This window comes from Cibotium barometz, chromosome 39 (genome assembly GCF_041138505.1).
Source record: "Cibotium barometz isolate CiBa-2024 chromosome 39, ASM4113850v1, whole genome shotgun sequence".
In the NCBI taxonomy this organism is placed as follows: domain Eukaryota; kingdom Viridiplantae; phylum Streptophyta; class Polypodiopsida; order Cyatheales; family Cibotiaceae; genus Cibotium; species Cibotium barometz.
In genome coordinates this window covers 42,903,971-42,919,534 of record NC_141084.1, presented here as the reverse complement: position 1 = coordinate 42,919,534, position 15,564 = coordinate 42,903,971, and the positions used below count along the sequence as shown (strand labels likewise).

The window sequence follows — 15,564 nt, the reverse complement described above, 5'->3', positions numbered from 1 at the left end:
CATTACGAAAGCAAAACAAGCCATTTTTTTTAACTAATGAGGAAAAAGAACTAAGAAGGAACAATGCAGAGCGTCATTTGGACTTGTGGACCGATGGATTAATGTATCCCAAGGATCCAATAACAAATGCCCCTTCTCCATTTTCCAACATTACTAACTTGCTTCATTTCACAAGTGATGGTAGACACGGTTTGTTGGGTTATACTAAACACTTGGAGATGAAAGCAATGTTTGTAGAACATCACAGAGGGATTTTCTTTATAAGGAAAATATCAAAATCAAAAACCTGAATGGATTGTATGCACAGAAGATTATGCACAAACAAAGAAACAATTGAAGACTTGGAGAAGAAGATTGATGCTTTGAGGACTAAGGACACATCACTAGGGCTACATAAAAGAAAAAGGCGACTTTGCAATATAGAGAAAATGAAGGTTGGAAGTGGGGCATGAAGAAGCAAGTAAATGCCGTGAGGTAATGTGAGCTCTTGTTTCTTATATGTTTTCCTTCGTTAATTTGGAATATTGGTTGAAACTGGACATTTGATGTTTGTTTTTAGATCTTTACTTCATCCTGATACCAAGGTACATTCTGAAGTTGGAATGCATTATAGTCATTTGTTGCCAAAAAAAATATTAGAAGAGATGCTGCATCAAAAGAACTTTCAAAAAATCAATGAGAAGCATGTGTCTGAGTCTTCATGAACAAGAACCAGCTGGATGCAACTCAGGTACAAGCAATACTTGATGAGACTGGCATCTCTCAGAAAGGTTATAGTATGCTATTTAAAGCACTAGCATGAAAATTTCAAAATAGAAAGCATAAAGGCTCATTACTGCCAAAACCCATGCAAGTAAAGTCTGCATGCCAATACGTAAACTCAGAAGTGTTTAAGAAGCTTGGTTTACCATTCCATATTGAAGCAACTTATGTTGCTAAAGATAGAGAGATAGTATTTAACCAGCACAACAACATCTTCTTTGACCTTGAAGCTTTGCAACAGAGTACGCAGTTCACTTCTTCGAGATCAGTCCCAACAAGAATGTGGTGGAGTTCTGAAAATTTGTTTTAAAATTGGATGAGTGCAAGATTTTAAAGAACAGGAAAATGGAGAGGGTTATTATTACTCTTATGAACCAGGCCTTAAACCCCTCAATTTCAAAAGATGATACAAGATATTTTAGTGTCCAATCAGAGAATAATGTATTGCCACTTGGATCTTTTGAGGTATATTTTGTGTCATGCAATATGTTTGTGTATAAGTCTATATTAAATTAAACTTGAAGTCTATATAAAACATGAGTTTCGTGATATGACACAGGTAGATAAAGAAGACTTTGAAATACTGTACTGGGTGTTTCATCAAACTACAATTCCATGCTTGATAAGTGAGCAAAGAAATGGAAGAATACTTCATGTGGATGGATTCGGTGACTATACAGTCGAATGGCACATGGTAGGTAATTTGAAGACTCTCAAATGTATGTATAACATAAGAAAAGGTGCAAATGCAAAAAGCCCATGTCTATATTACATGTCAACTGCCAAGTCTTTAGATCCTACACAATGGAATAGAGCTCCTGATAGACATTTAAAAGATGGAGATTTCAAACCAGTGCTTGATATTCCTCTTTTGAGAGTGCATATATGCACTTTGCATGCACTGTGTAGAATTATAGAAAAGTTAGTTTATCTATATATATGCTTTGCATGGACGTTAAAGCCTCAATGGAGTCTTTAAAAGCGATCAAAGCAATAGAAGGGGTGCTATCAGACATTGGCTTGCATGGAGGTCATGTCAAAATTGAGGAGGACAGTAAACGATCACAAGGGGGTAGAAAAATACCCAGAAAGCCATCTATAGGTGGTGTGAAAGCTAAATGATTTTTGACATTATGCCTCAAAGACTATCAAGATACAAACGAGAAAAAAATGTTCAATCGATGGAAAGATTTACATAATGCTGTTAAGGACAATGCAAATGGTGGTTTAATCCAAAATCGAAAGGCAGATATGTGGATACTACTTGACAAAATGTTTTCATTCATGGAGAAAAAGGAATGGAGCAACAATGAGCTTCAATCATTTGGAAACATATTAGAGACTTGGAAGAAGGCATTCATTGCTTGCAGGATGGGGTGATTTACATGTTACTCATTACATGGTAATTCTTAAACAAATCTACAAATCAAAATACTAAAACTCACATTCAGAGAACTAATATTGTTTTATACTTGTTTTAAATTGTAGCATATTCTATATAATCATACTCCATATTTTGCAAAGACATATGGCTCAGTGTCAATATGGTCCACTCAAGGCATGGAGAAGTCACACTATATGGCTAGAACTGGTTATTTTAAGCACACTAGACATGGTGGAGGAAAGAATAGAGCCAATAGTCTTTTAGAATTACATCAATGGACTTACAGGAGATTGATACATAGAGCACAACAGAAAGAAAAAGTAAAGTCCTCATCTATAACACGTGCTATACAATTACTTAATCAACAAAAGCGACAATGCGCCTAGGACGAGTCAAATGCAAATGAGCGTCACTCCATGTGGCGTCAGCCAAGACTCAGGGTTCAAAGCAGGTGGGCTTCAAGAGCTGGGTCTGATCCTCTTCGATGGCCTTCACCTTCATCTTCTTCATCATCTTCTGCCGGGAGGTCAATTCTTGGCACTTCCTCTTTTGAAGGCAACAATTCTAGAGTAGGCCTGGTTTTTTGACTCCTCATTAGATATCTTTTACGATAGGGATGCAGGGAGTCTACATCTTGAACTCCTGCTACGATAGCCTGAGCCGCATATGACAGGTAGTAGGGGCTTCTAAGAGCTTGGCATCCATAGCCCTGGCCAAACACTCTCAAAGCAATCTGCTTCTCCACCATGATCACCTTCTCGGCATTAAGTGTAGCCACCACAGAACCGAGAAAGGACTTTGAATGCAAATAAAGGAAGCTTTGCATTGTCATTTGTGAACTCTTTATGAAATATTATGACCTATAGATCAAACTTATATTTAAACCAAACCCTATTCCTGAGCCCCAACCTGCACCACAGCCAACACCTGAGAGGGCTTTACTAGAAAGAGAGCTTGATGAAATTACACGACATAATAATTTAGAAGTTGCTGATTTGCTGCGTCCTCACCCAAATCATAGATCTGTCTTTGCAGTCCGTATAGGGATAGATTTGTGTGCACATTTGACAGGATGGATTTTAGCGTCCTGGGTGCTCCACTAACTCTAGAGGTCACTAACACTCTGATGACTGCTATGCAATGGTAAGCTTGATGTTTTTTGCGATGGGACTTATTTCTTTCAATTAATTCTAATAGTCTAATTCTTTGTTCTTGTCATTATTGCCTAGGTATATAACATCTCTTCTGCCCCACCAAAAATTCAAATGTTTGTTTATAGTATTGATCCACTATTGTCTACTAAATTACAAAGTCGGAACACTACATTTTTGAACCTCATGAATTGGTTTTGACCAGTAAACCTCGACCACGCCAAAGTTATATTCATGGCTTATAATGAAAGGTTAGTGTAACATATTTTAGTGGCAACATATTTTGGAATTGAATGTGTTCTTTTTAATAACACCAAACCTTATTTGTTTTTTTAGATCGCACTGGAGTTTGCTGTTGTATTCACTACTGGATAATACCTGCTACTTCGCAAATTCTAGTCAAGGATATCATGGTCGTGTAAGAGAGTAAGTCTGTTATGGCATTTATATTATGTTATCGCGCAAAGATAAATCATTTTTCTCTTTTGGCTAATGCCTGTTTTGACCTCTGAGATGTGCTCGAAAGTTTGTCTCCTGTATTGAGCATCCTTTGATGGAGCCTGATCTTAATGAAACCATGCAACTTCGAGGGATAAGAGTGCCATTGTAGCCGAATGATGTCAGTTGTGGATGGAGAACTTGCTTCAACACTTACCTTTTCCTTCAAGATTTTGTGTATAACATGTCTACTAAAGCAGTGCCCTTTGTGTACAGGACTTGTCTGTCAACGACGATTACGATAATTTTGAAGTACAAAATTTCACAATTAAAACAGTTCAAAGTTTTATTGGTGCTGTCCGCTGTGAGCGTGCAATAGAGGAGGTCGAACGAAGAGATGAATTTCCAAGGGAAGCTAAACAGCAAGCAATTCGACAGGCCCAGGAGTACATGTCGCAGGTCGAGGAACAACAGTCTGCAATACGCAATTTTGATATTTATACAGAAGAGGTAGAGGCATGGAGGCAAAGTCAAGAACAAGCAAGCATGCAGGATCGGCTCTTGGCCGAGAGGCTCTAAAGAGAGCAAAATGAGGCCGACAAAGAAAGAGAGGGTATATTGTGGAGAGATATGGAGAATTATCAACAAAGGCAACCCAATGTTCTACGAGGCCAAAGGACACCTAGACTGTGAGGCCAAAGGCCACCACAGACAAACCGGCGTGGTCGTGGTCGTGGTCAAGGACCTGAGACCTGAAACCCTTCCCTTGTAACATGTTTTATATTATTAACAACTTTTTTGTAAGAGACACGAGACCATTGTAACAAAAAAAACATCTTCAATAGATATGATATTTTGAATTACATCACTTTTGGAGTTACAATGTTTTGATTGTCATTATTTAACGACTAATCAAGTGAATGGTATGAGAGATAGAGTCTTTGCAAAAAGTGATTTTCTCTTTTCATTTTGGAACCTATTAAAAAAGAGAGGTATTATTAGTGCCATTATATGAAGTTATATTTAGCATAATAAATTCTAAGTTTATGTGCGAATGGCTTACCTTTATTGTGTCCATTGTGATTGCATAATCTTTTGGCAAATCTTTGATCTCCTCGTATGTAAGGTCTTCTCTAATTTGGGAAAGAGATGTTTTTGACCATGTGTTCAACATTGTCAGCAAATTGTCTTCCAAATAAATTTCCATTACTAGAGGCTTATTCTCTGGATCAGACTCCAAATCTTGATCTAGTGGAACAAGGTTGCCTACAACTTGATGATATCTCATGTAGTGAAAAGTTGCAATGAAGTTTTGAGAGTTGATAATGTACTTTTCTTCTGTAGAACATAAATGAAACCATCTGTGTTTTTCCTGTCCGAGCCATCATCTAAAAAGTCCAATGAATTATTTAACTTGCAAATAAACATTGTTGAAGTGGTTCTGTTTTCATCATCAAAGAAAAAGTCAACAAACACTTCAATAGGCATAAAAATAGTAAGTCTGACATTCTTTGTTGCAAACAGATGCCTTAAGAGACTTTTGTATATCTTAATACAACTTGATCCTATAGCTTTCACTTGTTTGTGCGGTTGGCAATGACCAATGTTTGCTTTCAAATGATGGGAGGGGTAATGGAGTTAAACTACCCCACCCAAAAGACATGTTAGGTTTAGAGTAATGCATATCATAGAAAAATATGCCATTTTCTGCAAGATCTCTATGAGTCCTTCCTTTGTAAATTTGTTCTCCTACAAATGCATGGAAAGCATCAAAAATTCCACTTATACTCTCCATTGGCTGCCAGTCTTTCCTATTGCATGGGTAAATATCTGCATCGTAACACAGACTATTGAATGAAAAAAAAATTGTATACTCACAAAGTACAACTAGCTTTAATATAGCAAATAGAAAACAAAAGAAGATTTCACTCAAATACAACTTACAATTGGGATGATATCATGGAAGACCAGGAGGAAATCTTTTCACCCTCAAGTCTAAGTGTTGGAAAGCATGTTGTATTAGTACCTCTGTCACACGCTTGGTAGATTTACAGAGCTTGAACTCTTTAACTTGTCCCTTGAATGGCTCTACAAATTCATTCGTGTTTCTCTTCTTCCTCTTTCTTCTCTATAAAAGTACCCAACTCCCAATCATAATTGTAGATGGTATCCATGTCACATCGTCTATATTATAACTATTGAATACAGTAACAATTGAAATGCTAGTACGAGGCTTCCTAGAGGTAGCCATCTTGTGTAGTAGAAGACAAAGAAAAGAAGAAGAGGAGGCTTGGGAAATTTTTGAAATGAACTTTACCACTTGCAAGATTTGGGAGGGAAGTTGGAGATCTCGTTTACTAACTCCACGATCTTTTGGCTTTGAAGTTTGGAATATTTTACTATTATTTTACCTTCCTTAAGCTTCAAAGTTCGCATTATTTTACTCAATTTACTCAATTTACTTCAAAAAAAATCAAAATTCTCCATTACGGAGGCCTCTTTCTCATTGGTTGAGTGCCACTCTCTCTCTCTAAAACTAAAAGGCCAAAAAATGAGTCCATATTTCTCCTAATGTAAAAGTGCTAATGCTTCAACATCTGAATCAAGTAACTCATGTGAAGAAGGAGTAAATTTAAAAGTATTTCTTAATGAGTTTTTAGATTGTTTTACTGGCTCTATGCTAGGAGAGCTACCTCCTTCAAGAGAACAAGATGACCATAGGATTGAGCTTATCCCAGGTGTATCACTACCTAATAAGCCTTCCTATAGGGTCTTTCTTGCCCAACAAGAGGAGATCATGACTCAAGGAAATGAGCTTGTGGAGATAGGGATGGTGCAACCAAGCTCATCTCCTTTCTGCTCATTAGTGTTGTTAGTGCAAAAGAAAGATGGTTCATACCGTATGTATGTGGACTATAGAGCACTAAACAAGAGCACTATTAAGAATCATTTTTTGGTCCCAAGAATAGAAGATATGTTTGATAAGCTTCAAGGGTCTTCCTACTTTAGTAGGATAGATCTCAAGCGCGGTTATCATCAGATATGTATTGTGCCAGAAGACATTCATAAGACTAGATTCTGAACTACATTTGGTCTCTATGAATTGGTTTGTGATGCCTTTTGGACTCACAAATACACGAGCCACATTCAATAGAATGATGGAACACATCTTTTGTAAGCATCGTGCTTACAGAGGGGTATTCTTTGATGATATCATAGTCTACTCCAAGACGATGGAAGATCATAAGAGCCATCTAAGAGTTGTTTTTCAAGGTGCTTCCCGTTCTCATTAAGCCTTTTGAGGTCCATTGTGATGCATGTGGTGATTGCTTGGGTGCCTTGCTTTTGCAAGAAGGGCATGCCATAGCATATGAAAGTCACCGCCTACTTCCACCGCCTACTTCCACAAGAGCGGGTGCTAGGAATCTATGAGAAAGGTTACTTTTGGTAATGCATGCTCTAGATTCATGGAAGCACTACCTACTTGTTTGGCAATCCCTTCATCATTCGAACAGATCATCAAAGCCTCAAGTACTTCATGATGCAAACAAAGTTGTCTGACAAGCAAATGAGATGGGCAAATTTTCTTTCCCAATTTCATTTTCATATTGCTCACATTCCTTCTAACACCCCCTCTGTAGCTCATAGTGTGCAAGAGTCACAAGAAGATAAGTTGATGAAGATGCAACCAGGACCCTCCTGCACCGCGAATATTGAGACTATCAAAGAATGCCAAAAAATTTTCTGTCAATTTGCTCAAATGATGAGCTAATGAGATTCTGACTTGATAAGAGTGATTAGAAGGCCTGCTCTAAGAATTCTGAAAGTCAGTTGGGCTCAATCTGAGACTCCTAGATGCCTGATGATGGGACACGCCTTGTGATATCGTCACACACTCAATATCCTAGCATAAGTGATCCCAAACTTGCATGCTATGTGAACAAGGGGGTGCTCAAGAAAGCAAATGTGGAAACTCTCACACTAACTTAGATATCTATGATAAACCCAATGTGTGTGATAATGAGTTCAAGGTGTATTTTTGAAGGGAAGTTGGGAGGTATTATACAAGAAAGGAGGTGCTTGGGTTACCTCTTAACCATGGATGGGTTTGGTTAAGGGAATCCTTGATTATTTAAAAAGAAAAAAGGGAGAAGGGAAGAAGGTTCCAAACCTTTACTCTAAGCCTTGAGGATGGCTAAGAGTAGAGTGAAATGTTTTGAAATTACAATGAGAGAGGGGGATGGCTAGATATGCCATCATTATTACAAACATGAGGGGGGTGATAATAGAGAAGAGGGTGAGAAAAATCTGATGGTGTAGCTTATGAGAGTGCTAATGGTAAACCCTTACTTGTTATGATGATATCCATTATGAGGATATCCATTATGGTAGAAGTTGGTGTAGCCTCTCTTCAAGTGCTTATCATATGTCAATGACGATCCTAGAGCGGGCCCGTTCAATCTCCACCTAATGGATGTGCGTGGCAAGGTTTTGTCAACTTGCAATTATGGGGTGCTCGCGGAATGGACTCCTTAACTTAGTGAGAATGAATGTGTGAAGTAAATAATGTAAATAATAAGAAAGGAGAGAGATGAAGTAGGTTATGTGTATGTATGTATGTATATGTGTATAAGAGAGAGAAACATTGAGAGAGGGAAGAAAGGGTGTAAGTATGATGGGGAAGAGAAGCTAAAATGAGAGAGAAGAAGAGAACTTGTAGGTTTGATGGAGAAGAAAGAGACTTGAAAGGGTGTGTATGTGAAATGAGAGAGAAGAGTGTGTAGAGTAGGAGAGATGAGAGTGATGTCAGCATGATAATGACAGCATAGGGTCCACCATTTTGGTCATAAATATCTACTCCAAACTCCAAATTGAAAAGTGTTTTTATGGATAGAAAGCTTAGCTCATGCTCTACAACTCAGTATGGTTAAGTTTTATGAAATTCGTAAGGGATAAGGCCGAAAAGTTTTGATCAAAATTGGGTGTCTTTTCTTTTCCTTGAAAACTCAAAAGTCTTCAAAGTGGCCCCCTCTGAGTTGAAGAATCAAGTGCCTTTTGAGCCATGCAAAAGGAGATGCTTGCTAATGTAAGAATCACATGGGTATTGAAATGATTCTAGAAATAACTAAATGAATTGATATATAAATGGTGGTGGGAGAGAGTATGATGCAAGAGATTGTAGCTAATATTATAATTATGAATTAAAAAATATATATATACATACATATGTGAAAAATAAAAAATAAATTAGGGAGAGGTAATCAAGGAGAAGGGTCCCTTAAGATCATGAGTAGATTTTAAGAGGATTCCATGACTTCACTTGAGTACCTATGAAATAAATATGAATATACAATAGATGCTCAAATTATGAAGTATATATATACAAATAAGCTATGATATAAAATGATTTTAATATTTATAGGTGAGATAATATCGTGATGAATTTAATCCTCAAGGTGAAGGCGAAACTTCTTCTAAGGTACTTTTATGCTAGAGTAAAGTCAAATATGCATTTAAGAATTTTTGAGTGCATAGTCTATTGTGAAATCTAGGTGTGCATGCAAAGATAAATTTATGTACATAAGAGAGGGGGTAAGGGATTAATAAGATGAATGATTATCTATAGTGAAGTGTCTACATGAGCCATGGTGATGAAATGTGTGAAATAAAACTAGTGAGGCCAGTGAATTACCCTCTCGGGGGGGTCACTCACAAAAAAATGTGAATATCACGTGCGTTCAACAGAAGCATATTTTTAATTTATGAAACTTATAGAAATATATTTACATAAGGGTATGATTTAAAATTTTTTATTTTTTATTTTACATCCATTACTTCCAGTGAAGACTCATCTCCACACGATGTTGATTCTTCATCTGATGATGTATTCCTTTCACTACTTTCTTCATTTGATGTGGTTTCATACCTCATGTTTCATTGCTTCCCTTCTTTTTTTAAATCATACACAACTGGACCATTCTTTTTTATGACAAGTGTGCCAGCCCCCCATTTCTGATCAGTATCTACACTATAAGCCATGGCCTACCTAGGATTATAGGATAGCCCTCCCCCTTGGTAGCCATTACATACATGTCCACTCGTGCATCTATGCTACAAATAGTGACCTTGACCCCTTTTACTATGCCCAAACATTGCACACTAGAGTTATTAGCTAGTTTGGCTTGGCATTTTAAGTTTTCCATCACATCTAACCCTAGCTTATGCATAGTCTTCTTTGTCATAACACACATTTGTGCTCCCCCATCTACATACACATTAGAAATCCTTCTACCTTTGATGTAGGCATCAACTATGGGCTCTATATCCTCTTGAGTGCTCATTCTTACCACTTTTATGACTGGGTCACTCTTTTCTTAGGAATCCTTGTGCTAACCACTTCAGGCCTTTGACGCCTAACCTTAGAGGCTACTTGTAATAGTTGAGGCCAAGTGATGTTAGGCTTTTGTATTTGCAAGTCTTCTAGCAAATTGTATGGTTCAAGGTTCTTACCCATTGGAAAATCATCCATGGTGATTTCTCATTGAGGACATCGAGTCTTCTTCTTCTTGCTACTCTCAGCTTCTTCCTTCTTGTCCTTCTTCTTCTTCTTTGGTTCATCACTCTCTTCACTCCTCATGTCTTTTTCTTTGTCTTGGGCACGTGTCCTCTTAATTGCTGGCATAATGGTGATATCCTTTGGTAAGACACTTTGAGGTGAATCTAGCTTGATGACATGAACACCTCTTTCTCCTTCATTTGGTGGTATTGGTGGTATAGCCGCAGCATCATGGGGTGGTGGAGGATGTGGTGGTTGTTGTCGACAAAGAAACTGTCGAGGTTGCTCATTTTGAACTGTTTGTGGGGTACGTTGAGGTGGGTAGAGATCACCACGGTTCCTTCTTGGATAGGGGCAATGATACATACCATGCCCTATCTCTCAGACAATTCCAGCACTTGAATTCTTGGGGTTGGTGCCTAGGAGCCCTCCCTTCATCCCTTTGTACTTATCTTGGTGCCTGTACTAAACTCAAGGTGAGAGTTTCAAGAGTTTGAGTAAGCCCTCCCTTCATCCCTTTGTACATCTCTTGGTGCCTGTACTAAATTCAAGGTGAGAGTTTCAAGAGTTTGAGTAAGCCCTCCCTTCATCCCTTTGTACTTCTCTTGGTGCCTATACTAAATTCAAGGTGAGAGTTTCAAGAGTTTGAGTAAGCTTTTGGATGATGTCTTGTTGGGGATCCCCACTTGTTGGTGGTAGAGATGAAGGCCCAATAATATTTTCCCCAATTGGTTGAGGAGCATCCATAAATTCTCTTTCTCTCCCATCCCTAAAATTTTTCACTTTATAGTTCAATTTTTGGTATTTTTGTGTGGCAATTTCTTGTGCTTCTTCAAAGGTGTGTGGATACCTTGCTTCTACTTTCTCACAAAGTTCAGGGAGCAAACCTGCTGCAAACCTTTCTTTCTTCAAGAAATCTGGGGCTATTCCATGATCTTCAAATGACGCTGCCCTTCGTTCCCATAAATTCTCGAAATTTGTCTCATAGTTTGCAAAGTCATTGAGATGCATTTGCTTATGTTGTATTAGTTGGTGCCACAATCGCTCAGGAGTCTCACCACGCCCATACTTGGTTGTAAAGGCCATGACAAGTCCTTCATAAGTTTCTCTAATGTTTGGGTTGAGAGCTTCATACCACCAAGTGCGAGCCTCACCTTTGAGCACCAAGGGAAATAACCTTAGTTTAACCTCTTCTTGGTCATGCCCCGAGATGAGATGTGCCATGTCAAGGTTATCTAAGAACTCCCTTGAGTCCTCTCCTTGAAAGCCACGAAATGTGGGAAATGTTCCTGCCATCTTAGTGATACTTCCGACACACAAGGATATATCACACTTACAAAAATTACAATACTAAGCTTAAAATAATATGAAGATGTAAATGTCAAAGCTTATATTGTATTTTATCAATGGAAGTATGAATGGGTTCACAGATGCGTTAATGGCTGCAAGACGTTGAGGACCAAACAAACTCAAAATTTTTCTTTGAAATTGAAACTTTGTGCTTACAATAATGTGAACTGATTGTCTAGCAATTGGCACAAAAGGTGCAGTTATATTTTCTTGATTCATAGACTCACCCACAATGGAAAGTAAGGATCAAGCCTAAAAGAAACAAATGCACAAGATGCAAATGAGATACTAGACTACTCACAAACCAAACACACTCGAAAAGGATAAACACATGTACATCAAAGGAATTCTCATAGTTAATCAAAGGTAAGATAATAGGGTCTGGGGATGCAAGAATTTCTCTTAGTCTATTAGCCCCAACAAACATAAACACAATACGTTTCTTGGTAGAAGATTTTTCTATCAATATGAACATTGATTCTAATAGCATGAACAAAGTGAAAACGGTGTGCCACTCTTCCTCCTAGTTGAGGATTCATAAACACACAGACTGAAGTACTTGAAAGGCTCCTCATTGGGGGCACCAAATTATGAGGGGGCAAAATGGGAACAGCCTCTGAACACTCCCACTCAATCTAAGCTCACAATGAACACACAAACCTACTACGAATCACTAGGCAAACTTAAACAAACAAACAATCAATCCCAACTCTCTTGGCATTCAACTCATAGGCCACACACTCTCAAGGATGGGGAACCCTAAATCCTCTAGGGTCTCTATCCACCCACTTCCCTAACCAATGCATGCCTAAAACACTTGCCAAGGCTAGATGGGGCAACACGCTCCCACACCAACCAAGATGGGACTTACCTATAGTGACTGTAATGGCTCTTTAAATTGAAATAACACCGGCCACTCGTGTGAGGGCAAGCACACCCAACTCCTCAACGAGCACACAAATACACTTATTTCAACAACAAGAGATGAAAAAAGGGGGGCACCACCTCCGTGAGGAGGAACATAAAGAGAAAAGATGTAGTCCTTAAGCAATCATAAGAGTATACAATGGTTATGAAATCTATACACAATGACTAGGGATTGAGAATAATTCAATGACTTGGACTATCTTAAAACCAATGCAAGAAAAGAACAAGAGAGAGTGAACATTGGAAACACACCTTGATTCATTGTTTGAAAATACAATTCACTTGATGAAGAAGGTTTTGAGCACAAGTGCAAAGTGAGATTTGTATCCTCCTTAAGAAGTTGCTTTGGTTGCTTGACAGTGATGCGGGGATTTTACATGGCAAGAAACCTCCTTATTTCAAGCTACATTCATCACCAAGATGCTATTTTGATTTTTCTTCTATGTTTTAGGCCGTTAGCTAGGCCACCTCAATGGGCCGTGTGAGTGTGTGAGTCATTATGTACATATACGAGCATTTACAAGTGTGCATTTATCATATTTTCCATGTAGGTGTGTGTGTTTCGGGCTCCTCTTCAGCCCTATCTATTTTCATTCCCCCCTGGGTAAAAAATATTTACCCCATGGCAAAAAATATTTACTATTTACTGTATGGTAAAAAGTTAATTAGTAACTGTAAATATATGAGTCTACTATTACTACTTACCAGGTTCAAAAATCCTTTGTCAATTTTGGAAGCTACCACAAGAAAAAGGTGAAAGGTGAAGGAATCCACCAAGTGGGTTAGTCAAAGATCACCAACCCACCAAGTGGGTTAGTCAAAGATCACATGGCTGAATTTTTCAACCATGGGATAATCAAAATAATAGGAGACCCACTCAATAAGTAAGCATCACATGGCGAATGTGGAAAAGCCTCATTTTTCAAAGTTCCATCTCATTTTCTTTTCCACCATTGAAAATGTCTACATCTCATTATTCTCCCATCCTTTTCAAAAAAGATCTTGTTAAATAATTATTCCCCCTCACATCACTCTCACATTATCCCTTTCCATTTTAGCTTTCTAAAAAATAAAAGAAATATCTAGCCTTGTCACCTGATGACACAAGGTGCCTGCATGGCAAGACTACATTGAATGCAGTCTCTAACCTCAATTAAACTTTAACTTCTATCAGTCCTTGAGATAACGACCCTGGAAAAACTATATAAAGAGCCATATCCCCCTCCCAAAAGCACACCAAGCACACCAAGCACACCAATAGAGCTTGCAAGTTTGCCTTACTAGGAGAAGGTTATTTTGAGGTGGTGTCAGAATTAGGGTTAGCCTTGGCATAGAGTGCCAAGCTTATGTCTACATTCTCTACTATCCCTAATCCAAAAAGGAGCTCTCTCTCTTCATGCTCCATAGCCCCCTGCCTCTTCACCTTGACGGCATACTTGCAGCGGTGATTCGTCGTGATTTTCATCTACATCTCAAAATCAACAGTGGAGCTTCCATTTGTCATATGGTGACTTTTTGTGTGGTCTTGCAATTGTCATTTATCTTTGAGTGATTGTGTGCCCCGAACCCTGTGTAAATCCCATGTGAATGTTTGTTTGACACATGTATGTGGCATGCTTGTGTGGTGGCGGGCTGTTTTGCCCTATGTGTTTATGTGTAGTGTGATTGATGTTTGTGTGCAAGTGGCATAGCATCCCCATGTGCACGTAGTCCTCCAAGCATGAAGGCTTGTGGAGTTGACGAGAATCGCATTTTTGGGAGTTTGTTGCCCTCTTGCATTGTGGTGATTGTATGTGGTGTTTGCATGTGGATGTGAAAAAGGGTTTGCGCAACTAATCACTCATTGTGTGTGGCTGTTCTGGGTGTGAAAGAAGTGAGATTATGGCTTATTTCCTTTCACCAAAAGGTGAATAGGTTCTGTAATTCTGTCACCTTACAGTGTGCCACTAGGTAATGACCTTTAAAAATCTATTCTTTGACTTTTCTAACTTCCTTAGACTTTCGAGCTCTTAGTTGGTTGCAATACTTTAACCATGAGTTTCTACATTCATTTTTGTAAGGATAACCATTCTTATTCCTTTACTCTCTTTCTCCCTTAGGAGTTTATCTATCCACAGATAAAATGTGAAAAAGACACAAGGAAACATTTATGTGGTGTTAGAAGTAATTTCATCCCTTGGACTTGTCGTAAAGTCAAACATAGTTGACTAAAGACCTGTTCACCTTTTATAGCCATTTTATGTGCTGGAAGCTATGCACAAAATTATACAAAGTTCTTTTAAATGAAATCATGCATCCCATACCATACGAGTTCATTTAAGCTCCCTCTACTAACAAAGCCTTTTGTGGATCATAGATCCTTATTCATTGAGACTATATGTGAATCGTATTAATGAAAGATTATACTCATAAGATTCCGTAAAACAAATAGGTAACCGAAGGAACAATCGACTCAAAATGGGTGACGAAGTGTCGTAATCACTTGCCTCCAACATCTAAGTCATAGGTGGTCATGCACATCCACCTAACAAACCAAAAGGTGTTTGCATGTGGATGTGAAAAAGGGTTTGCACAACTAATCACTCATTGTGTGTGGCTGTTTTGGGTGTGAAAGAAGTGAGATTATGGCTTATTTGGTACATGTATGAGGGCTGATTTGAAGCGTGTATGTTGCCGTTGATTTTGTGTATGATCCAAGCCTTAAAAGAGGCTGGCCGTCATGAGCTATGGTTGTCAAAATTTGTGTGTATACTTCTATGGTTTTATGTTGATGGTCGTTGGTGTGTGCGAGTTGTTTTCTTTTGTCATAAGTCTTTTGTGTGTGTCAGCTTTGAGTGTTGCATGGTTTCCTTGTTCCAAAAACCAAAGACAAGGTGGTGCCCCCATTAGTTTTAGATTTCCAAATTGAGCACTGTGAGAGTGTGTGCACGAGTAGAGAGGCCACCCGACTGCGCGCTCTTTCCGACCCTCAACAAAAACGTGAAGGTGCAAAGGAA

At 38.4% G+C, this 15,564-nt stretch overlaps 2 pseudogenes; one reads left to right on the top strand and one right to left on the bottom strand.

The window, feature by feature from the left end:
* Nucleotides 1-1,131: 1,131 nt before the first annotated feature.
* On the top strand, nt 1,132-2,142 carry LOC147616119 (uncharacterized; annotated as a pseudogene).
* A 7,410-nt stretch (nt 2,143-9,552) lies between these two features.
* LOC147616118 (uncharacterized) lies at nt 9,553-11,587 on the bottom strand (annotated as a pseudogene).
* Between the last annotated feature and the right edge of the window lie 3,977 nt (nt 11,588-15,564).